The sequence below is a fragment of the Ranitomeya imitator genome, chromosome 4 (genome assembly GCF_032444005.1).
Source record: "Ranitomeya imitator isolate aRanImi1 chromosome 4, aRanImi1.pri, whole genome shotgun sequence".
Lineage (NCBI taxonomy): Eukaryota > Metazoa > Chordata > Amphibia > Anura > Dendrobatidae > Ranitomeya > Ranitomeya imitator.
Genome location: NC_091285.1, coordinates 652,262,722 through 652,288,848, shown reverse-complemented (window position 1 = coordinate 652,288,848; position 26,127 = coordinate 652,262,722).

Genomic DNA, 26,127 nt, shown 5'->3' with positions numbered 1-26,127 from the left:
GAGTACCGGAGCCGATGCAGCTGGGAATTTGGCGGTAGTGTCTCGACATGCGAATATATTACTGGCTGGCCTGGTTTTTCAGGGAGTATTTAACGAGGTAAGGTGGGGGTAGGAACACACTCCCCTTGAAAAAGCACGGGCGAAACACGCGTCGGGGCGTTCCTGGGCAGCAGAGCACAAACCATGGGTAAGCATGATTCATTTACTAGCTGATTTTCACATTGCACATTGAATTCTCATCATCCGGGAACAATAGATGTTGTATTTATCCTTAAAGGATGTTTTGGGAACTCTGTATCTACATGTGTGATTAGTGATTGTAATAGATTTTGTATTTCAATGCTTGACATGACATGGCTGGATGCGGTTTTTTCTGCTGCTCATGGAATTTTTTGACTAATTCTCTTTGACAAATTTCATATGGTAGGATGTACTATTTTTAACTTGTTTTCAATAAACTTTATTGATTTTATAACAGTGTGATATAGTGGTCTGTGGGTACTTAGTACTCATATTGTTGTTCCTTTTCCATACATAATGTATTCCATAGGTCGTTGTTGCGGAGATACGTGGCACCTATGGTTCCATCTGTTGAGCCTCCTGCCCCGGTTTTGGTGGAGGGGGAATTGGAGTATATTGTGGAGAAGATTTTGGATTCTCGTGTTTCTAGACGGAAACTCCAGTATCTGGTTAAATGGAAGGGTTATGCTCAGGAAGATAATTCCTGGGTTTTTGCCTCTGATGTTCATGCTTCCGATCTTGTTCGTGCCTTTCATGCGGCTCATCCTGGTCGGCCTGGGGGCTCTGGTGAGGGTTCGGTGACCCCTCCTCAAGGGGGGGGTACTGTTGTGAATTCTGTGGCTGAATTCACTCCTGTGGTCACAAGTGGTACTGCAGCTTCTGAGTTTCCTCCCTTAGGTGTTCTGGTGAGCTCGTTAACTGCTTCATTACTTAACTCCGCCTGATGCTGCTATCCTTGCTCCTTGTCAATGTTTCAGTGTTGGATCTGAGCTTCTCCTGATTGTTCCTGTGACCTGCTGCTCTGTATAGCTAAGTGCTTTTTGCTTTTTTGTTGCTTTTTTTCTGTCCAGCTTGTCTTTTGTTTTGCTGGAAGCTCTGAGACGCAAAGGGTGTACCGCCGTGCCGTTAGTTCGGCACGGTCGGTTTTTTTTGCCCCCTTTGAGTGGTTTTGCTTTAGGGTTTTTTGTAGACTGCAAAGTTCGCTTTACTATCCTCGCTCTGTCCTAGAATATCGGGCCCCACTTTGCTGAATCTATTTCATCCCTACGTTTTGTCTTTTCATCTTACTCACAGTCATTATATGTGGGGGGCTGCCTTTTCCTTTGGGGAATTTCTCTGGGGCAAGTCAGTCCTATTTTTCTATCTTCAGGCTAGCTAGTTTCTTAGGCTGTGCCGAGTTGCCTAGGTAGTTGTTAGGCGCAATCCACAGCCGCTTTTAGTTGTGTTTAGGATAGGATCAGGTGTGCAGTCTACAGAGTTTCCACGTCTCAGAGCTCGTTCTTGTATTTTTGGGTATTTGTCAGATCACTGTGTGCGCTCTGATCGCTAAGCACACTGTGTTTCTGGATTGCCTACATAACACCTGTCATTAGCAAACATAACAGACCTGGTGGTCAGGACAATAATGGACCTGGTGGTTAAGAGCACACGGAATGACCTGATAGTTACTGATAACATAGGATGAGCTCTGGGACGTGGGAACTCTGCTGACCGCAATCCCTAATCCTATCAACCACACTAGAAATAGCCGTGGATTGCTCCTAACGCTCCCTATGCAACTCGGCACAGCCTAAGGAACTAGCTAGCCCTGAAGATAGAAAAATAAAGCCTACCTTGCCTCAGAGAAATTTCCCAAAGGAAAAGGCAGCCCCCCACATATAATGACTGTGAGTAAAGATGAAAATACAAACACAGAGATGAAATAGATTAAGCAAAGTGAGGCTCGACTTACTGAACAGACTGAGGATAGGAAAGGTAGCTTTGCGGTCAGCACAAAAACCTACAAAAAGACCACGCAGAGGGCGCAAAAAGACCCTCCGCACCGACTCGCGGTGCGGAGGCGCTCCCTCTGCGTCCCAGAGCTTCCAGCAAGCAAGACAACAATCCAAATAGCAAGCTGGACAGAAAAATAGCAAACCAGAGAAAAACAAGCAGTCACTTAGCTTCTGCTGGGAAAACAGGTCACAAGAACGATCCAGGAGAGAACTAGACCAATACTGGAACATTGACAGGTGGCATGGAGCAAAGATCTAAGTGGAGTTAAATAGAGCAGCCAGCTAACGAATTAACCTCGTCACCTGTGGAAGGAAACTCAGAAACACCCACAGCCACCAGAGAAAGTCCATGGACAGAACCAGCCAAAGTACCATTCATGACCACAGGAGGGAGCCCGACAACAGAATTCACAACACCGTACCTCCATTACTAATAATTTATATGCAAATGAGACTGAAGGGCTATGGTAGATCTGAAGCCTTTATCATGCCAGCTCTATTCCTCCCCTAGTGCTGCCTCCTCCTGGTTGACTTATTACTCCTTTCACTGAACTCACACAGGACAGAGGTTGACAGGCGAGCAGGAGGAGTTGGCGATGCGTGATGAAAGGAGCTGGAGTGACAGAGACTTCAGATCTACCATGCTGTCAGACTCTACATCCCCTTCTCCATGCGAGTGGTGGTGGTGTATTGTCCTCCCGGCCCCTCTCATCAGTTCCTGGATCACTTTGCCACCTGGCTTCCACATTTTCTCTCCTGTGACACCCCCACCCTCATCATGGGTGATTTCAACATCCCCATTGCTTTTCCCCTCTCCCCATCTGCTTCTCACCTTTTATCTCTAACCTCTCGCAGTATACTAACTCTCCAACGCATGAAGACAGAAACTCACTCAACTTAGTCTTCTCTCAGTTTTGCTCAGCGGACAATTTCATAAACTCCCCTCTCCCGCTCTCTGACCACAACCTTCTTTCATTCTCTATCAAGAACTGCCATCCCGCTCAGGTCACCCCCATTTTCTACACTTATAGAAACATACAGGCCATTAACACCCTGAAACTTATGAAGAACTTGCAGTCCCTCATTGGCCCCTATCTCCTCCCTCTCATGTCCTGATTCTGCACTGAAGCTTTACAATGAAACCCTGCAAAGTGCCCTGGATGAAATTGCACCTCCTATACATAGAACAACTCGGCACAGACAACCGTGGCACACGCTGCAAACACGTTTCCTGCAGCGGTGCTCCAGGTGCGCCGAATGCCTGTGGAGAAAATCTAATCTACCCAAAGATTTCATCCATTATAAGTTCATGCTTAAAACATACAACTCTGCCCTTCACCTCTCCAAACAAACCTATTTCAACACCCTCATCACCTCACTGTCCAATAACCTTAAACGTCTCTTTGACACTTTTCATTCCCTACTCAACCCAAGAGTGCCGGCCCCAACCACGGATCTCCGCAGTGACGATCTGGCCAATTACTTCAAAGAACAAATTGACCACATCCGACAGGAAATTATCTCCCAATCCCCTCACACCATGCACTGTCCTCCCTCCCCCACTGCATCTAGTTCACTCTCTGACTTTGAACCAGTCACAGAAGAAGAAGTAGTCAGGCTCCTTGCATCTTCTCGCCCGACCGCTTGCACCACTGACCCCATTCCGTCACATCTCCTCCAATCCCTTTCTCCTGCTGTTACCTTTCACCTAACAAAAATATTCAACCTTTCTCTTCCGGTATCTTAACTCTCTTCTCGACCCTCTTCAATATGGTTTTCGCTTTTTACACTCTACTGAAACTGCCCTCACTAAAGTATCTAATGATCTACTAACAGTTAAATCTAATGGTCACTACTCCATGCTAATTCTCTTGGATCTCTCCACAGCATTCGACACTGTGGATCATCAGCTCCTCACTATGCTCCGCTCCATCGGCCTCAAGGACACCGTTCTCTCCTGGTTCTCCTCCTATCTCTCTGACCTCTCCTTCACTGTATCTTTTGCTGGTTCCTCCTCCTCTCACCTTCCCCTTACTGTTGGGGTTCCTCAAGGATCAGTCCTAGGCCCCCTCCTCTTTTTGTATACTGCCCGTATTGGACAAACAATCAATAGATTTGGTTTCCAGTACCATCTCTATGCTGATGACACCCAATTGGACACTTCTCCCGATATCACGCCTGCCTTTTAAAAAAACAAAAGAGATTGTCTTATCGCTGTCTCTAGCATCATGTCCTCCCTCTATCTGAAACTGAACCTGTCAAAAGCTGAACGCCTCGTGCTCTCTCCCTCTACTAACCTACCTTTGCCTGACATTGCCATCTCCATGTGTGGTTCCACCATTACTCCCAAGAAACATGCTCGCTTCCTTGGGGTCATCCTTGATTCCGAGCTTTTATTCACCCCCCCACATCCGATCACTGGCTCGCTCTTCTTATCTGCATCTCAAAAACATTTCTAGAATTCGCCCTTTTCTTACTTTCGACTCTGCAAAAACTCTTACTGTTTCTCTTATTCATTCTCGTCTGGACTATTGTAACGCTCTACTAATCGGCCTCCCTCTTACTAAACTCTCCCCACTCTAATCTGTCCTCAATGCTGCTGCCAGGATTATATTCCTCACCAACCGTTACACCGATGCCTCTACCTTGTGCCAGTCATTACACTGGTTACCCATCCAATCCAACAACAACAACAGCAATTGTTACCATCCACCTCTCGTGTCTCCCCTCCTCATAGATTGTAAGCTTGCGAGCAGGGCCCTCATTCCTCTTGGTATCTGTTTTGATCTGTGATTATTGTTATGCTGTAATGTCTATTGTATGTACAAGTCCCCTCTATAATTTGTAAAGCGCTGCGGAATATGTTGGCGCTATATAAATATTATTATTATTATTAATATTACCATAGCCCTTCAGCCTCATTTCCATATCAATTCAAACGTTGATTTCTCAGTAACGGAGGGATGGACTGGCCATGTAAAGCTAATGCTGGACTTGCCTTTCAAAGAGCTACATGGGCATATAATTTGTTTGGGGTTTGGGAGGTGAAATCCCTCTGACACATTCCCTTTAACTGGAACCTTCATGATTCCCAAACTGCGGGTAGCATGAATCATAGTCTGGCTGTAGACTATGAAGATACATAGAGAAAGACTTGTCAATCAGTCGCAGCAGTGCTGAGAAGAGCCGGCTGAGGGCAGCTCTAGACTAGACTGGTCTCCGGCTGTGGTCCACAGCTGACTCTTCCCAGCACTGCTGCAGCTGATTGACAACTGTCTCTCTGTATAGACACAAGGGAGAGATCTGTGAATAACTTGCAGTGGTGCTAGGAAGAGCCGGCCAGGGGCAACACTAGACTAGTCCGGTCTCCAACTATTACCGGATCTTCAATGTATATTTTCTCTGAAACTCCCTGAAGACTCCCCGAAATAGTCTATTAATTAAAAAAAATATAAATGGCGTTTACTGTTTAAAGACCAGCTTTTTTTCAGTTATTTTTTCAGAATAACCTTTATATGTACATTAAAAATAACCCTATTTCTGGACGTTACTTGTATACTACACTTTTCACTAGTTTCTCCCTCTTCAAGCTCTAGTTCAAATTTTCTGTTGTTTCTGAGCTGGAGGGTGGAAACTAGCTGCTATGATATCTCCTATTCAAAGCACAAAGAGAGACACCCACCCGATCTTGTGTCTCTATGTAGCACATGTTCAGAAACAAGAGCATGGAGGAAAATATACAGCAGGAGGACTGAGCAGTGTAGCTGTGAGTTCAGCATTAAGTGGAAAGCAGCAGAACCATCTATGTGTGTTTCTGCCTCTGTCTTTCACTTTGTTCTTTCCTCCATCTCACATTTTCCTTGACTTCAATAGGCAAAAACAATATGATGCCTGTGAATTTTTTTCCGTCTTTCAAAAGTGAAGGAACGGGGTAAAAAGGGCTTCTAAGTGGAGAAGGAAATATATTTTTTGCTTTGATATATTTTTTATATATCAATAGATGTCAGCTCACCAGGGTGGTATGTAATTCAGTATACCTGTATCCACACCAGTATAACACTGTACCCGTTGTAAATAAAATTGCTTCTCTACAGTAATGTTATTATTCGGTCGCTGCTCCCTAAGCATTGCTGAAAGACTGTGATATGCTTATAAAATGTCAGAGGTGCGACTACAATGTGACTGATGTGAAACACTGGAAGAAGAAGTGCAGCCATCTTAAGGGCAGTCTGCAGCTAATGAGAACAGGGAGAGGATGTGCTGGAGAGGAATCCAACAACAGGGATTCAAGCTTGAGGAGGCTAATTTGCATATTCCAGGTGCCTTCTGGGAAAAGCGAAGAGTCTCCCTAAGCTAGAAGATCGTTGGGTACAGCCGGGACCAGCTGCTTGGAAAGCATCACCAAACCGAATTTTTGCCTGTAGGACATTATTGCAAGAGAGCTTGGCTGAGTAGATTACACAAGAAGGAAAACACACAGCAAGTCAGCAGGATCTAGGAGCAACATGGCAGATGTGACAACCTACATGGTGAGCTGCAGCATGTGCTACATGTTCACAGATCGACCAGAAGAAGAATCAAATTTCACCTGTCAGAAGTGTAGACTAGTGGCCCTTTTAGAAGAAAAGGTGCGGGGTCTGGAAGAAAGAATAGCAACTTTGAAACTCATCAAAGAGAATGAAGACTTTCTAGACAGAACAGAAGCATCTCTACTGGTCACAGAAGGTGAAAAAAGTGTCAGAGAACCTCCAAAAGCAGATGAGTGGAAGCATGTGACCAAAAGAAGCAAGAAGACCATGGAGAAATCACCAACCACACAACTGAAGAACCGATATCAAATCTTTGTAGAGGATGAAGATGGCACACCTAAGGATGAAGCAATACCAGCAAGCAAAAAAGAAAAGGGCACACAGCAACAAGTGACAGCAATAAGTACAGCCAAGAAGCAACGAAGAGTGGTGGTGGTGGGAGACTCACTACTGAGAGGCACAGAAGCAGCCATCTGCAGACCGGACATAACTGCAAGAGAAGTATGCTGCCTTCCAGGTGCGATGATCAAGGATGTGACCGATAGGATACCAAAGCTCTTCAGCTCCAAGGACGTCCACCCATTTCTTCTGATACATGTTGGCACCAATGACACGGCAAGGAAGGACCTACCGACAATCTGCAAAGACTTTGAAGAGTTGGGGAAGAAAGTAAAGGAACTGGATGCACAGGTAGTTTTTTCTTCTATCCTTCCAGTAGACGGGCATGGCACCAGGAGATGTAACAGGATCCTTGATGCAAACAACTGGCTAAGACGATGGTGCAGACAACAAGGATTCGGATTCCTGGACCACGGTGTGAATTACTTGTACGATGGACTCCTCGCCAGAGACGGACTACACCTCAACAAACCTGGGAAACACACATTCGCCAGAAGACTCGCTACACTCATCAGGAGGGCGTTAAACTAGAAGAAGAGGGGACGGGAAGAAAAACATTAGACTTGAACAAAGAAGACCCAGGAAAACATACTCAGAAGGGAGGTAAGAACATTTCTAAAACAATCCACAGCGAGGAGATTGGAACAAGACAAAATCCTCTAAACTGCATGCTCGCAAACGCCAGAAGCCTGACAAACAAGATGGAAGAACTAGAAGCAGAAATATCTACAGGTAACTTTGACATAGTGGGAATAACCGAGACATGGTTAGATGAAAGCTATGACTGGGCAGTTAACTTACAGGGTTACAGTCTGTTTAGAAAGGATCGTAAAAATCGGAGAGGAGGAGGGGTTTGTCTCTATGTAAAGTCTTGTCTAAAGTCCACTTTAAGGGAGGATATTAGCGAAGGAAATGAGGATGTCGAGTCCATATGGGTCGAAATTCATGGAGGGAAAAATGGTAACAAAATTCTCATTGGGGTCTGTTACAAACCCCCAAATATAACAGAAACCATGGAAAGTCTACTTCTAAAGCAGATAGATGAAGCTGCAACCCATAATGAGGTCCTGGTTATGGGGGACTTTAACTATCCGGATATTAACTGGGAAACAGAAACCTGTGAAACCCATAAAGGCAACAGGTTTCTGCTAATAACCAAGAAAAATTATCTTTCACAATTGGTGCAGAATCCAACCAGAGGAGCAGCACTTTTAGACCTAATACTATCTAATAGACCTGACAGAATAACAAATCTGCAGGTGGTCGGGCATCTAGGAAATAGCGACCACAATATTGTACAGTTTCACCTGTCTTTCACTAGGGGGACTTGTCAGGGAGTCACAAAAACACTGAACTTTAGGAAGGCAAAGTTTGACCAGCTTAGAGATGCCCTTAATCTGGTAGACTGGGACAATATCCTCAGAAATAAGAATACAGATAATAAATGGGAAATGTTTAAGAACATCCTAAATAGGCAGTGTAAGCGGTTTATACCTTGTGGGAATAAAAGGACTAGAAATAGGAAAAACCCAATGTGGCTAAACAAAGAAGTAAGACAGGCAATTAACAGTAAAAAGAAAGCATTTGCACTACTAAAGCAGGATGGCACCATTGAAGCTCTAAAAAACTATAGGGAGAAAAATACTTTATCTAAAAAACTAATTAAAGCTGCCAAAAAGGAAACAGAGAAGCACATTGCTAAGGAGAGTAAAACTAATCCCAAACTGTTCTTCAACTACATCAATAGTAAAAGAATAAAATCTGAAAATGTAGGCCCCTTAAAAAATAGTGAGGAAAGAATGGTTGTAGATGACGAGGAAAAAGCTAACATATTAAACACCTTCTTCTCCACGGTATTCACGGTGGAAAATGAAATGCTAGGTGAAATCCCAAGAAACAATGAAAACCCTATATTAAGGGTCACCAATCTAACCCAAGAAGAGGTGCGAAACCGGCTAAATAAGATTAAAATAGATAAATCTCCGGGTCCAGATGGTATACACCCACGAGTACTAAGAGAACTAAGTAATGTAATAGATAAACCATTATTTCTTATTTTTAGGGACTCTATAGCGACAGGGTCTGTTCCGCAGGATTGGCGCATAGCAAATGTGGTGCCAATATTCAAAAAGGGCTCTAAAAGTGAACCTGGAAATTATAGGCCAGTAAGTCTAACCTCTATTGTTGGTAAAATATTTGAAGGGTTTCTGAGGGATGTTATTCTGGATTATCTCAATGAGAATAACTGTTTAACTCCATATCAGCATGGGTTTATGAGAAATTGCTCCTGTCAAACCAATCTAATCAGTTTTTATGAAGAGGTAAGCTATAGGCTGGACCACGGTGAGTCATTGGACGTGGTATATCTCAATTTTTCCAAAGCATTTGATACCGTGCCGCACAAGAGGTTGGTACACAAAATGAGAATGCTTGGCCTGGGGGAAAATGTGTGTAAATGGGTTAGTAACTGGCTTAGTGATAGAAAGCAGAGGGTGGTTATAAATGGTATAGTCTCTAACTGGGTCGCTGTGACCAGTGGGGTACCGCAGGGGTCAGTATTGGGACCTGTTCTCTTCAACATGTTTATTAATGATCTGGTAGAAGGTTTACACAGTAAAATATCGATATTTGCAGATGATACAAAACTATGTAAAGCAGTTAATACAAGAGAAGATAGTATTCTGCTACAGATGCATTCCGCATTTTTTGTGCACATGATGTGTTTTTTTCCGCAAAAAAAAAAAGCATTGCGGAAAAATAAGCATCATGTTCATTATTTTTGTGGATTTTATGTGGATTTCCCATTATATTATGGCATTTGGAGTGTCTGGAAAAAAACGCAAAAAATCCACGAAAAAACGAGCAAGAAGCGTGAAAAATACGCATGCAGAATTCCTGCGGAAAACCTCAGGTTTATCTCAGGAAAATTCTGCATGCATTCCGGACGTGTGCACATGCCCTCATACATCTCTTATCTTCATCTCACTATATGATCAGAAACTGAAAAGTGTTTGTGTAGAAAAAGCCGACAGACTGATGAACTTTTTGTCCACCAGGACGCATGCTCAGTATATTCTGACCTTCACAAGGTCACTGCCGGAGACCATGTAAGAGTTGCAAAGGATGGAAGATCACAATAGACCAGAAAGTGAAGGAGAGCAATCTCTGGGGACTACAGTGAAAAGAATTATCTTCTGAGGAAGATATGTGCGGCAGAATCTAGGAATTTTTGTAAAGTAACACGATATGCATCTTAGTAATATCATCCACTAATGTCTCTGACCAGATTATTTTATGGGAATAGAAAAAGTCCTAACTTCAGAAATACATACCGGCCAAATCGTCTGCTGAAGCAGTGACATAATACTCTGCTGCTGTTGTAATTGGCCACTCGCTATCACCCTAGCCCACCAGGGAGGTAGACAAAACCCATTCAATGTCCTAGATCACCATCAAGGATGTTTCCAATCACCAAATCACCAAAGATATCATTAAAGCCCTTCACTAACCCAAACCACCATGTATGACCCGAACATCCTTTACCACCCAAGAAATTATTGTTAAACTGTTTCCTGCCTCAGACTATCAGGGATGTTAAAGGGGATATCCAGGACTTTGTAAAATGTGCCTAAGTTCTAACAAGCAAGTTGTTGCTGGCACCGTTCTTCATTGGCACCGAGCGGTCACAGACTACTCCTGCCAGTGATTCAGCTACCTCTGCTGACGACATATTGACAGAGCATCAGCTTCTTTTCTACTCTGCTCTTTTGACAGGGCGGGACTGCAGACATAATTCTGATTGACAACCGGATCCCTACTGCACAATTGGCGGAGCCGACTGTCAATCAGAATGATGTCGGAAGTCACGCCCTGTCAACAGAGCACAGTGGAAAAGAAGCTGATGCTCTGTCAATGTGTCTTCAGCAGAGGTAGCTGAATCACTGGCAGGAGTGGTCTGTGATGATGTCGGGCACAACAGGAAGGTAGGTAGCAAATACCTGCCTGTTAGTGCTTAGGCACATTTTTTGTTCTTTACAAAGTCCCAAATAACATTGCCATCACAGGTCATCAGGATTGTTATCATCCCTCCTCCAGCTGCTATAGATCACTAGGGTTGTTAACATTAAACTTCCTTACACCCCACAGACCATTTTGAATGTTATCATTAACTCCATAGCTTCTCTAGACCCCCAAGCATGTGACCACTAAGATTTTCACCATCTGGGATGTTGGTGTTGATCCCTTTATTGATTCAGACTATGAGAGATGTTAACATTAACCCTACTAATACGACACCATCAAAAATGTTATATGCGAATGACACTTGGATCTACCTCTCTGCTGTCCAGAATCCCAGAGCATCTATCAGCCATATTCTGCTTCTTCTCATCACACTTCCTAAAGCTCAATGTGGACAAAAGTGAACTCATCATCATCTTTCCTTCATCTCGCCTAACTCCCTATCTGCTCTGTCTATCACAACAAATAGACATCAGGCTTTCCCCTAACTGCTGCCTCGGAGTATCCCTTGACTCTGTCCTGTCCTTCAAACCGCACATTCAACCTCTAACCACCTCCTTCCACCTCCAACTCAAAATATTTTGAGAATGCATCCTTTCCTCAAGCCTGAATCTAATAAAATGTTAGTGCATGGCCTAATCATCTCCTGCCTCAACTTCTGCAACATCCTCCTCTGTGGCCTACCTTCTAACACTCTTGCACCTCTCCAGTCCATTCTTAGCTCTGCTGCCCACCAAATCCACCTCTCTCCTCAACTGCTTCTCCCCTCTGCAAATCCTTTCACTGGCTCCTGTAATGTATAAGAATTAGATCTGTCTCTTTAAGAAAGCGAGGGCGGGAGTTGAGAGGAGTTTCAGTTTCAGTTTCAGTTCTGGCCTGAGGAGGAAATCTTATGCTGCTGTATGTTGTGTGCTGGAGGAAGAAGAGGAGAATAAAATACAGTTAAAGCTTACTCTCTCTTAAATTCCTTACACCGTGTGGACATTACAACTGGCGACGAGGATGGGATTGAATCACCTGCTACTGTGAGTACTGACCCCTGCTTTACTGCTTCACACGCCAGCGCCACTGAGAGACTCCATCATGGCTGAATACTTGCACATGTTCCCACAGTTTGATATGACTGATGTCACTAATCTCTCTCATAACTGGAGAAAATGGTTAAATCGATTTGAGAATTTCCTGGAAGCAATAGATATAAGAGAGGAGAACAGAAAAAAAGCTGTGTTCCTGCATTGTGCTGGCACAGGAGTCTATGACATATACAGAGGGATAATGGTGTGCACTCTGGTCAGGGACAAGTAGGTGCTGGTAAAACGGACCGTGTGGTCCAGTTAATCAAAGTAGAGAAAAATTACCGCACACAATACTGGTATGATGCAAAAAAAAGGTATATGCCAGGTTTTATTTAAACAAAGAATTTCAAAATTGCCACAGATTTTTGGTAGACAGAAATATGTACAGACAACGACCCAACGTTTCGACCCTCCTGGGTCTTATTCATGGGTTTTACTGGGGAAACAAGGAGACAACGTAAGTCATACAACATAGTAATCATAAAAGAAACAAACACACTGGATAAATAACTAATAAGTACTCCCTAAAGAAAAAACAAACCAACCAACATGCAAAGACAACAATATATACAGTGGTACAAAAAATTGAAAACTTAAAAGCCGCCAATAATGGTAGAGGGCTGGCGGTAAGGAGCAACGTCCGCTACTATGGTCACATTAGGTAAACAATGGCAAGGAAGACATAAGTATTTTACCTCTGATCCTATGATACAACTAGACAAGAGTGGCAATAGTAGAAAGTAGGCGACCAAATCCTCTTAAGCATAACCTGTTGTCATGATAAAACATAAAATGTATAGGTAGCTGGACAGTATACAATGAGGAGTAGTGCTACACTCATGTGTGGGAGAATGGGGTCTGGAAGAGTAACGTCTATCCAAGGGAAGAAAAAAAAAACAAAAAAAAAAACAATATAATATCTATAAATCTAATGGTGGAGTCCCCATTTCAATGAATCTAGTGGTAAATGGAGGGATACAAGTGAAGGTCACAGAGTGGCATCGTAATGGTTAAAAAGTTATGATGTCAAGGTACAAGGAGGGCCGTGATTGTAATGGAAAATACCCCCTAATATACTGGGCACAATGGGAATAAAAGCACTGTGGGATACCTTGTAGTCGGGCCAGTATGGGGCCTATATGTCCCGGGTGAAGAAAGGCTGGTAACAGGAGCCAGCACATTAAAGGATGGCCTGAAATGAAAAGGTACCCATAGGTCAGTGTGCAGTAAAGCCTGGAAGGGAGATGAGGGAACCAGCGCCGTAATACCTGTAAGTCCTGTGTATAGGTGTGTATTCAGCGGCGCTCCCGCGCCCTGCTGCAGCAATGAACAGGAGAGGAAGTGAGGGAAGGCAGCGGTGTCTCCCTGAAATACCGCCGGACCGGAAGTAAGTGCTCCCGGACCGGAAGTGACGCGGCGTCATGTCACAGAGGGAGCCGCGCATGCGCAGACGGCGCTGCAGGCTAGAAAGGGCATGGTAGTGCCCAGATGTGGGAGTGTGCAGAGGTTGGCCGCCCTGCGAGCACTAGGAGGAGGTGTGACATGGTAATCTACATAGTGTGAAGCTAATGAATGGTGTGGGAGGAGTAGGTGGATGGAAACAAAATGCTGGAACAGAAAACAAGCATGTAAGAGGAGGGGGGAAATGTAAATGGTAGAAAAAATATATCACCTGTATGAATAAATAATGGCACAAAATAGAGAAAACTAAAAGGAAAAGATAAAAATAAAAATAAAGGCAAAAATGAAAAAATGGGATAAAATATAATAAAAATAAAAAAATAAAAAATGAAGGATAATATGCAAAATAGAGAATAAAAAAAGAAAAAGAAAATACAAAAATAAAAATAGGTAATATGGAGGATGAAGGGGACTCACCTAAAAGATAATGGATTCAACGTGTCTGAAAGTAAAATGGTACAAAGGTTAGTATGATGTTACAACAGCCAGTCCATCTCTCTGTTGAGGCCTTTAGGGGTTAGGGTCTCAAGTTTATGGATCCAAAATGCTTCCCTCAATTTTAATTGTTTAATATGGTTACCCCCACGTCTTGGTCTGGGTACCTGCTCAATCACCTGGTACTGTAGTTGTGCTACCGTATGCCTATGCTTAGCAAAATGTTCAGGAATAGGTAGCCACGTTTTATTGCAACGGATGATAGACTTGTGACTCGCTATTCGGTCTTTGATGTGTTGGGTTGTCTCCCCTACATAAAGGAGGCCGCATGGACACTTTATGACGTAAACCACGAAGTTCGTATTACACGTGTAGTAACCCCGGATGGGGTATGTTTTACCCGTTCTGGGATGTGTCACACTATCGGATTTAATTATGTTAGAGCAGGAGGCACAATTCAGACAAGGGAATGTCCCCTGGCGTCGTGGAGCCAAAACACTTTGGTTATTTGAGGGGCGTGTGCTGCCAATGTCAGCTCGAACAAGTCTGTCTTTAATGTTGGTGGCTCTCCTATTGCACATAAGGGGTGATTTAGTAAAGCTTGGAATACTGGGATAGGCCCTAGCCAAGAGGGGCCAGTGTTTTTTAATGGCGGTCTCTATTTTGGGCATGAGAGGATGGAAAGTGTGGACAAACGGTACTCTATCCTCGTTGGTGGGTCTCAGTGATGGTGACTGTGGTTGAAGCACCCGTGATTTCTCCTGATCTAAAAGACGCTGGGGATAATTTCTTTCTCGAAATTTTTCGGACATATTGTCTAAGCGTGTAGGGAGTACGTCCCGATCCGATACAATCCTGGCTACTCTGGTAAATTGGGAACGTGGGAGGCTGTTACGTGTAGCCTTAGGGTGGCTACTCGAATAGTGCAGAAGACTGTTACAGTCTGTAGGTTTAGAGAAAATGTCAGTCGAGAGGCGACCCTGATCGTCCCTCTGTACAAGGGTATCCAGAAAGGAGATCCGGGCCGGGTCATATTGCATTGTAAAATGAAGCTCTGGATAGACTGAATTAAGGGTCTGATGGAATGCTTGTAGTATATCCGTGGGCCCTGTCCAAATCAAGAAAATATCGTCTATATAGCGGAGATAACAATCTACATACTGCTTAAACCTATCATCCGTGTAAACAAAAGTCTCCTCGAAAGAATCCATATATGCGTTAGCATACGTCGGTGCGACGTTGGAGCCCATCGCGGTCCCTTGGCGCTGTACATAATAGGTGTCCCCATAGAGAAAGAAGTTTTCGTATAGGACTATTCTTAATAGGTCCAGACAGAGTTGTGTGGAATTACTGGATCTACCAGACCTTTCCAATAGCCGTTTTGATGATGCAATGCCCTTCTCGTGTGTAATGGACGTGTAGAGGCTAGAAACGTCCATGGTGACCAGGACGCTGTCTGGGGGTATGCTACCATGTTGCCTGATGATACTGAGGAAATGACCTGTGTCCAGTACAAAAGATTTGGTGGTTTTAATCAGTGGTGTCAGGATTTTTTCTAAAAAGATAGATAGGGGCGCAAGTACGGATTCGGTAGACGCCACTATGGGACGTCCGGGGGGATTAGTTAGAGATTTGTGAACTTTTGGAAGAACATAGAAGACAGGGGTTATTGGGTGTGGGTTAGTCAGGAACTTAGCTGTCTGCTGATCAATCGTGCCATTGTTGACGTATGTATTAATAACCGACTGAATCTTCCTGTGTATCTCAAACGTAGGGTCCCTTGGGATAATACTGTATGTGTTTGTGTCCGATAGTTGGCGTAGTACCTCAGCCGTGTATAGTGTGTGGTCCATGACTACTATGGCCCCACCCTTGTCCGCTGGCTTGATAATGATGGACCTGTTGTTCCGTAGTGAAAAAAGTGCCTGTTTCTCGGCTGGTGTCAAATTAGCGCGTGTGGGGAATAGCCCTAGGCGGTGTTGATGTGACAGATCTTTAACATCCTTATCAACAAATGAAATAAATGTTTCGACCGCATGGAAAGTCTGTGGTGGATTAAAGGAACTCTGGTTCCTCAGTCCTAATGATGCAAGGGGAATCTCCGCAACAGAGACGTCCCCAGTGGGAGACACTCTGTTCTCGGAGTCGCCCCTGAGTGTCCCAAAGTGAGTCTTGAGCCTCACTAGACGGTAGAGTCGTTGCAGATCCCTCTCCAGCTGGAAGCTGTCCCAGTTGGGAGTAGGGCAGAAGGATAGTCCCTTTTGTAATAAGTTGAGTTCCGCAGGGGAGAGCGTATAACCTGAAATGTTAATGACTAGGTTAGGTATCTTACCTGTGACCGGGTTGTCATTCTTTCTCGATCTTCTGGTCGGTCGGTACGCTGGTATCCTCCCCTGCGGCCTTTCGGTAAAAAACGGGGTCTGCTTGAACCGGTGGATGAATCGCTTTCCGTGCTGAAGGAACCTGTTTTGCGCTGATACGGACGCCCCTCAAATAACCAAAGTGTTTTGGCTCCACGACGCCAGGGGACATTCCCTTGTCTGAATTGTGCCTCCTGCTCTAACATAATTAAATCCGATAGTGTGACACATCCCAGAACGGGTAAAACATACCCCATCCGGGGTTACTACACGTGTAATACGAACTTCGTGGTTTACGTCATAAAGTGTCCATGCGGCCTCCTTTATGTAGGGGAGACAACCCAACACATCAAGGACCGAATAGCGAGTCACAAGTCTACCATCCGTTGCAATAAAACGTGGCTACCTATTCCTGAACATTTTGCTAAGCATAGGCATACGGTAGCACAACTACAGTACCAGGTGATTGAGCAGGTACCCAGACCAAGACGTGGGGGTAACCATATTAAACAATTAAAATTGAGGGAAGCATTTTGGATCCATAAACTTGAGACCCTAACCCCTAAAGGCCTCAACAGAGAGATGGACTGGCTGTTGTAACATCATACTAACCTTTGTACCATTTTACTTTCAGACACGTTGAATCCATTATCTTTTAGGTGAGTCCCCTTCATCCTCCATATTACCTATTTTTATTTTTGTATTTTCTTTTTCTTTTTTTATTCTCTATTTTGCATATTATCCTTCATTTTTTATTTTTTTATTTTTATTATATTTTATCCCATTTTTTCATTTTTGTCTTTATTTTTATTTTTATCTTTTCCTTTTAGTTTTCTCTATTTTGTGCCATTATTTATTCATACAGGTGATATATTTTTTCTACCATTTACATTTCCCCCCTCCTCTTACATGCTTGTTTTCTGTTCCAGCATTTTGTTTCCATCCACCTACTCCTCCCACACCATTCATTAGCTTCACACTATGTAGATTACCATGTCACACCTCCTCCTAGTGCTCGCAGGGCGGCCAACCTCTGCACACTCCCACATCTGGGCACTACCATGCCCTTTCTAGCCTGCAGCGCCGTCTGCGCATGCGCGGCTCCCTCTGTGACATGACGCCGCGTCACTTCCGGTCCGGGAGCACTTACTTCCGGTCCGGCGGTATTTCAGGGAGACACCGCTGCCTTCCCTCACTTCCTCTCCTGTTCATTGCTGCAGCAGGGCGCGGGAGCGCCGCTGAATACACACCTATACACAGGACTTACAGGTATTACGGCGCTGGTTCCCTCATCTCCCTTCCAGGCTTTACTGCACACTGACCTATGGGTACCTTTTCATTTCAGGCCATCCTTTAATGTGCTGGCTCCTGTTACCAGCCTTTCTTCACCCGGGACATATAGGCCCCATACTGGCCCGACTACAAGGTTTCCCACAGTGCTTTTATTCCCATTGTGCCCAGTATATTAGGGGGTATTTTCCATTACAATCACGGCCCTCCTTGTACCTTGACACCATAACTTTTTAACCATTACGATGCCACTCTGTGACCTTCACTTGTATCCCTCCATTTACCACTAGATTCATTGAAATGGGGACTCCACCATTAGATTTATAGATATTATATTGTTTTTTGTTTTTTTTTTCTTCCCTTGGATAGACGTTACTCTTCCAGACCCCATTCTCCCACACATGAGTGTAGCACTACTCCTCATTGTATACTGTCCAGCTACCTATACATTTTATGTTTTATCATGACAACAGGTTATGCTTAAGAGGATTTGGTCGCCTACTTTCTACTATTGCCACTCTTGTCTAGTTGTATCATAGGATCAGAGGTAAAATACTTATGTCTTCCTTGCCATTGTTTACCTAATGTGACCATAGTAGCGGACGTTGCTCCTTACCGCCAGCCCTCTACCATTATTGGCGGCTTTTAAGTTTTCAATTTTTTGTACCACTGTATATATTGTTGTCTTTGCATGTTGGTTGGTTTGTTTTTTCTTTAGGGAGTACTTATTAGTTATTTATCCAGTGTGTTTGTTTCTTTTATGATTACTATGTTGTATGACTTACGTTGTCTCCTTGTTTCCCCAGTAAAACCCATGAATAAGACCCAGGAGGGTCGAAACGTTGGGTCGTTGTCTGTACATATTTCTGTCTACCAAAAATCTGTGGCAATTTTGAAATTCTTTGTTTAAATAAAACCTGGCATATACCTTTTTTTTGCATCATACCAGTATTGTGTGCGGTAATTTTTCTCTACTATGACATATACAGCACATTACCAGCAGCGGAGACAGACACGTACAGCAAATGCTCCAAAGCTCTCACTGACTACTTCAATCCTAAACAAAACATCAGATATGAAAGATACAAGTTCAGGATTGCTAAGCAGCTTCCAGAAGAATCCATAGACACCTATGTCACCCGGCTAAAAGAACTAGCACATGGGTGTGCATTTACTGACGTAGATGATGAAATCCTAACTCAAGTAATTGTCACCTGCTCGTCTAATACCATAAGGCGTAAAGCTCTGCAGCAGGATCTCTCTCTGCATGATTTACTCAAGATGGCCCGTGCTATAGAGATAGCAGATCATCAGGCAAGTGCAATGGAGAGTGGGGATAATTTACATGTGCATAATCTCAAACATAACAGTGCACAAGGCAAGCAGGCCCCGCAACAGAAGAAATGTTATAGATGTGGACAAGATTTCCCTCACCACATGAACAAATGTCCAGCTATAGGACAAACTTGCAGTAAATGTGGAAAAGGGAACCATTTTGCAGTTGTCTGCAAATCAGCGCCCAACAAGTCTCCTCTGCCAATGACAAAGCCTGCAAATATAAAAATGGTAAATCAGGATATAGAAGAAATGTCTGTGGCTGAGAACTATGTGTTCACGACGTCTGCCACTGGCTCAGTGCAGTCTCCATGTATTACACTCACCATCTGCAACACGGATATCACCTTTACATTAGATACAGGAGCTTCGGTGGATATCATAGACAGCAATGCTTATGAACAATTGAAAACAAAGCCAGTCTTACAGCAAGTGCATACTAAAATCTTCCCATATGGATCTAAAACACCTCTAGTTACAATGGGACAATTTGATGCTGAACTTAGCTATAAAGAAAATAGGCAGAAAACCACTTTTCACACATTACAAGGATCCGGAGGCTGTCTTCTCAGCTATCACACTGCCTTGAATAGGACTCATCCAGATTGTTCATACCATAACCGACCCTGCGGACCTGGATGTACAAGCCATGGTGAATAGTTTTCCCTCCCTATTTAGTGGATTAGGAAAATTAAAGGACTCTCAAGTGCATCTTCATGTGGATGACAGTGTCCGTCCAGTAGCCCAGGCTCACAGGCGTATTCCATTTCACCTGAGAAAGAAGGTAGAACAGGAACTCGAATTACTCATGGATGATGATGTCATTGAAACTGTTTCTGGTCCCACTCCGTGGGTCTCTCCACTTGTGGTAGTTCCAAAACCAAAGACTCCAGACTGTGTGTTGACATGCGCCTGCCCAACACTGCTATTCAAAGGGAAAGACACATCTCACCCACAATTGATGACATTATCAATTTATTAAATGGAGCAACTGTTTTTTCAAAGCTTGACCTCAATAAGGGCTATCATCAACTAGAAATGAGCCCAGAATCCAGATACTTAACAACATTTTCCACCCATGTGGGTCTCAGAAGATACAAAAGATTGACGTTTGGGGTCTGCTCAGCAGCAGAAATTTTTCAAGATACGATAAGGAGCGTCATTCGACATATTCCAAATGCCTTTAATTACAGTGATGACATACTGGTTTTTGGGAAAACTCAAGCTGAACATAATCGTGCTCTATATGCTATCTTTGAATGTATGCTCTCTGCTGGACTCACTTTAAACAAAGAAAAATGCGAATTTGATAAAAATTCATTGGAGTTCTATGGTCACATTTTCTCGGCGGAAGGAGTACGACCTGATCCCAAGAAAGTGGAATCCATCAGAGCAGCTTCAATTCCACAGGAAGCCAGTGAAGTGCGCTCTTTTCTTGGAATGGCAAGTTACTGTGCTAGATATATTCCAAATTTTTCGACAATCAGCACTCCATTAAGGGAACTTACGAAACAAAATTGCGTTTTTCAATGGTCCCAAGACTGTCAGGCCTCTTTTGAAACAATCAAAAACGAACTCTGCTCAACAACCACTATGGCCTATTTTGATCCAGCTCTTCGAACCGAACTGATTGTGGATGCTAGTCCCGTGGGACTGGGTGCAATTTTAGCACAATACAAGGATGACAATCAAAGTCCCCACATCATTTCCTATGCAAGTAAAAGCTTAACAAGCACTGAAAGAAAGTATTCACAACCTGAAAAAGAAAGCTTGGCAGTCGTCTGGGGATGTGAACACTTTCACTTATTTCTCTATGGCGCTCCCTTCACTATTGTCACAGATCATCAAGCTCTCCTTACAATTTTTGGAAATCCCCGAGCTAAAATGCCAGCACGGATTGAACGATGGGGTCTACGTCTACAGGACTATAATTACAAAATTGTTCACAAACCTGGAAAATACAGCAATCCGGCTGATTATCTCTCAAGACATCCCACGAATGATGATTTACCTGTGCATTCCTCCATTGAAGAATACATCCACTTTGTTGCAGCTCACGCTGTGCCAAAAGCACTTTCTGTTGATCAGTTTGTGAATACAACAACAAGTGACAAGACACTCTGTGCCTTAATACAAATTATCCAAAATAGAAGGTGGCATGAAATTCAAAAGAAAAAATTTCCTGAAGATGGGATTGATCTGAAAGAGTTAAAACTATTTTCAAATGTACGTGAGGAATTATCAGTCACTGAAGATCAACTCATCCTTCGTGGTACCAAACTGGTTGTACCTAAGGCCTTGCGCAACCTAGTCATACAGATAGCACACGAAGGTCATCTAGGAATTGTTGGCACAAAAAAGTTACTCAGAGAAAAAGTGTGGTTCCCAAATATGGATAAATTGGTAGAAGAGAAGATTGGACATTGCTCCACTTGTCAATTAATTACTCCATCATCAACTCTAGAGCCATTACAAATGTCTCCGTTACCCACTGCTGTATGGGAGGAAGTGGCAGTCGACATATATGGACCATTACCAAATGGCCAATACATTCTAGTAACAATTGATGAATATTCTAGATACCCTGTCATTTCATTCATCTCTTCAACGTCTGCTAATAGTGTCATACCAGAACTGGACGACATATTCTCTGCATATGGCATTCCAAGAGTGGTCAAAACAGATAATGGACCTCCATTCAATGGACATGTGTTTGCACAGTTTTCTGAATACTTGGGGTTCGGCCACAGAAAAATCACACCTTGCTGGCCGCAAGCTAATGGAATCGTAGAACGTTTCATGCGCACCATGGGGAAACGAATCAAGGCAGCTAGCCTGGAGCACACCCCACTTAAACAGTCACTATACAAATTCCTGCGCAATTACCGCAACACGCCACATTCCACTACTAATGCTGCGCCATCTCATCTAATGTTCAGCAGAACTCTTCGTACACGGATCCCTGATGTGACCAGTCATCCCTTACCAAATGACTCTTAAATTCCTTACACCGTGTGGACATTACAGCTCCCAATTCCCCAACATATCAAGTTCAAACTACTAACACTGACCTACAAAACCATCCTTGATCTGTCTCCTATGTATATCTCCAAACTAATCTTCTATTATCTTCCACCACCCAACCTCCAATCCTCCCAAGACCTTCTTTTCTCCTCCACACTTTTTACGTTGCTTACCCAATCGCCTCCAAGACCTGTCCAGAGTATTATCCATGCTATGGAATTCTGTGCCCAAACACATCCAATTATTATCCACCACATTCAAAACTTTCAGACGGACCTTGAAAACTCATCTCTTCAAGAGAGCTTACAGCTTGCAATAACCCCACTGTCACCTGACCACCCCCGGATGTGCCGCAAACGCCCAACCTTCTGCCTCTCTCCCCATTACCCTGTAGACCATGAGTCCGCCAGGGGGCAGGGCCCTCTCCCCTCTGCACCAGTCTGTCATTGTTGGTTTGTTCATTGTAATCTATATTCGTATTTTGTAAATAGACCCTTCTCATGTACAGCACCATGAAAGCAATGAAGTTCCAAAAATAAATAATAGTAATTAAATTATTAAATAGGTATGCTGGAGGATAAGGACTTCACACTCTTCTTGCAGAGTCGGCATTAGCATACTTTGTAATAGCGTCCAACTATATGGATCTGGTTGAATGGTTTTTGCAGACCTCGTGCTGTCGAAGACCACATATAAATAGGAGCTCTCAGCTTTTCTAATTTGTCTGTTATAACATACCAATACTAAAGAACTATTTCTTAAATCTCTGCATTGTGTTGTACATATGTTACTCCTCTTGGACATAATTGAATACTTTGACAACAGGTAACAGTTGTCAGTTAACAACAGTGTAGAGGGAGCGGTACAATGTCGATGGGATGATAAGAGGGGGCAGCACAGTGTAGAGGGATGATAAGAGGGGGCAGTACAGTGTAAAGGAGAAGATAAGTGGGGACAGCACATTGTAAAGGGATGATAAGAGGGGGCAGTACAGTGTAGAGAGGATGATAAGAGGGGGCAGTACAGTGTAATGGAGATGATAATTGGGAACAGTACAGTGTAGGGGGTGATAAGAGGGGACAGTACAGTGTAGAGGCGGTGATAAGAAGGGGCAGTACAGTGTAGAGGCGGTGATAAGAAGGGGCAGTACAGTGTAGAGGCGGTGATAAGGGGACAGTACAGTGTAGAGGCAGTGATAAGAGAGGTCAGTACAGTGTAAAGGAGAAGATAAGTGGGGACAGCACATTGTAGAGGGATGATAAGAGGGGGCAGTACTGTGTAGAGGGATGATAAGAGGAGGCAGTACATTGTAGAGTGATGATAAGAGGGGGCAGTACAGTGTAGAGAGGATGATAAGAGGGGGCAGTACAGTGTAAAGGAGATGATAATTGGGAACAGTACAGTTTAGGGGGTGATAAGGGGGGACAGTACAGTGTAGAGGCGGTGATAAGAGGGGACAGTACAGTGTAGAGGCGGTGATAAGAGGGAGCAGTACAGTGTAGAGGCGGTGATAAGAGGGGGCAGTACAGTGTAAAGGAGAAGATAAGTGGGGACAGCACATTGTAGAGGGATGATAAGAGGGGGCAGTACAGTGTAAGGGAGATGATAACTGGGAACAGTACAGTGTATGGGGTGATAAGAGGGGACAGTACAGTATAGAGGTGGTGATAAGGGGCAGTACAGTGTAGAGGAGATGATAAGAGGGGACAGTAAAGGTACCGTCACACTCAGCGATGCTGCAGCGATATAGACAACGAGCCGACCTAAACTAGATCACTGGAGCATCGCTGTTTAGGTCGCTGTAGAGACGTCAAACACAGCAACTCCAGAACGATGCAGGAGCGATCCAGTGACGTAACAGCGACTCACTTCTCGTTCTCGCTGGTTGTTAGCTCCATGTCAAACAGCCGGAGTGTACCATTCCGACACACATCTAGGGGCCCTATGCTTGTTGCTGGCGTCATTGCTTTTGATGTCAAACATGACGATACACGCCGACCTGGCGACGAAATAAAGTTCTGGACTTCTAGCTCCGACCAGCGATGGCACAACGGGATCCAGATCGCTGCTGTGTGTCAAACACAACGATATCGCTATCCAGGACACTGCAACGTCACGGATTGTTGTCGTTCTCTTTGCAAAGTTGCTGAGTGTGACGGTACCTTTAGGTGTAGAGGCGGTGATAAGAGTGGGCAGTATAGGGTAGAGGGATGATAAGAGGGGCCGTACAGGATAGAGGATAACAAGAGGGGGCAGTTCAGTGTAAAGGAGGTGATAAGAGGGGACAGCTCATTGTAGAGGACGTGATAAGAGGGGACAGTACAGTGTAGAGGAGGTGATAAGAGGGAACAGTACAGTGTAGAGGCGGTGATAAGAGAGGGCAGTACAGTGTAAAGGAGGTGATAAGAGGGGACAGCACATTGTAGAGGAGGTGATAAGAGGGGGGCAGTAAAATGTAGAGGGGATAATCAGAGAGGCGGCACAGTGTAGAGGGGATAATAAGAGATGTTGACAAAGTGTAGAGGGGATGATGACAGGAGAAAAAAGTGTAGAACAAAAGATATTGGGGAAAATACATTATAAATGGGTTGAAAAGAACAGAGGATGAATTATGGAGAGGATGATAAGAGGAGATGACACAGTGTAGAAGTAACGGCCTCCATACACATTAGACTAATGTATGGAGAACCGGCCGATACTGACGGGTTTATCAGACAGTGTAATGTGTATAGGGGCACCGTCCGACTTATTATCAAGGGAGAAGGTGATTGTGCATGTCCCATTTCGAACTGCCAATTGCATTGTTCTCTTGGAGATAAGCCCACGTGTCAGTCCATGACTGTCTGATAGAGAACACAAGATCTCTTGGCCGACTGAGTGCTCGTGTGAATGGGAATAGATGGCTGAGATGGCTGTCGCCAAGTGATTGGCATCGTTTGACCAACATCCATCTAGTGTGTATGGCCAACTTAAGAATAAGAAGAGAGGACATAGTATGGATGAGCCTATAAGGCGGCATTTTACATGGTGGAGGGATGATAAGAGGGGAGGACATAGCGTGAAGTGAATAGTAGTAGGGAAAAAATACAAAGGTTTCATGAGAGGAAGACAGTGCACTCCGGTGAGACTGGTTGGAACTTGTGCTGGCGGACGGCGGAGGATAATACACATTGCACAGATAAAAGATGATCATAACCTATAATTCTTGTCATGACAGGAGAAACAGTTTTTCCACCATTACAGTCACCAGATAACATCATTTCTTCTTCTTCCATTTGAGTTGATGTTGTGGATGGTTGTAACGTTGGTGTTAAGCTGAAGCTGGAGGTGTAAATCTATAATGTCTGGATGTCCCGGTATTGTGTTTCCATACTCTGCTGAGTTCTCTACATCGTGAGTAATACATTATTGTCACCTCTGTGCAGAGGTTTTGGTCGGACACTTACTGAGAGAACATTATGTCCCCGATTGTTTAGGCTTCATGTTTTAGGTAGAGAATATTCTGAATAGGTCTGTAGTCAAATGAAATGTAAGGTTTAATTCATACCAAAATACCAAATGACGCAAAATCATGTCCCCACAACAATGTCATCTACAACACACCACATTACTGTTATCCTCAGAGCCCACAATAGTGTTAGACGCAAGGCCACCATAACATTGTCAGCCATAGATCCTCATAATATCAGGCACAATGTCCCCATAACAGTGTAAAAAGTGCCCCACAACAATATGAGCCATAGAACATCATAATACTGTCAGCCACAGAGTTCTATAACAGTGCAGGGCTGCCGCTAGGAATTTCAGGGCCTCATACTAACAAAATTTTCGGCCCTCCTTAAAACTCTGCCAAGGCTCCACCGCAGGTCCACCTCCACCTCAAACCTTCCACAGTCCCGCTGCCCACTCTTGGAAAAACTACTCTTCGGCACCACGTCCTCACTAATCACTCATTAACAGTTCCCATTGAACACCATATCATATGCATTGCCAGCAGCTTTTGTTTTGGCCAAAAGATTTTTTAAACTGCCACGACGGCAAGGTAGACTCTTTGGCAGCACCCTACTCTACTCTAACCTATTAAACATTTCTTAAAATATCCAATATTCTTTTTAGATATATTTTTATTTTTCTTTAAGTTATAGACAGAAGCTCTCTATATAATGCCAGTGTACACGTAATA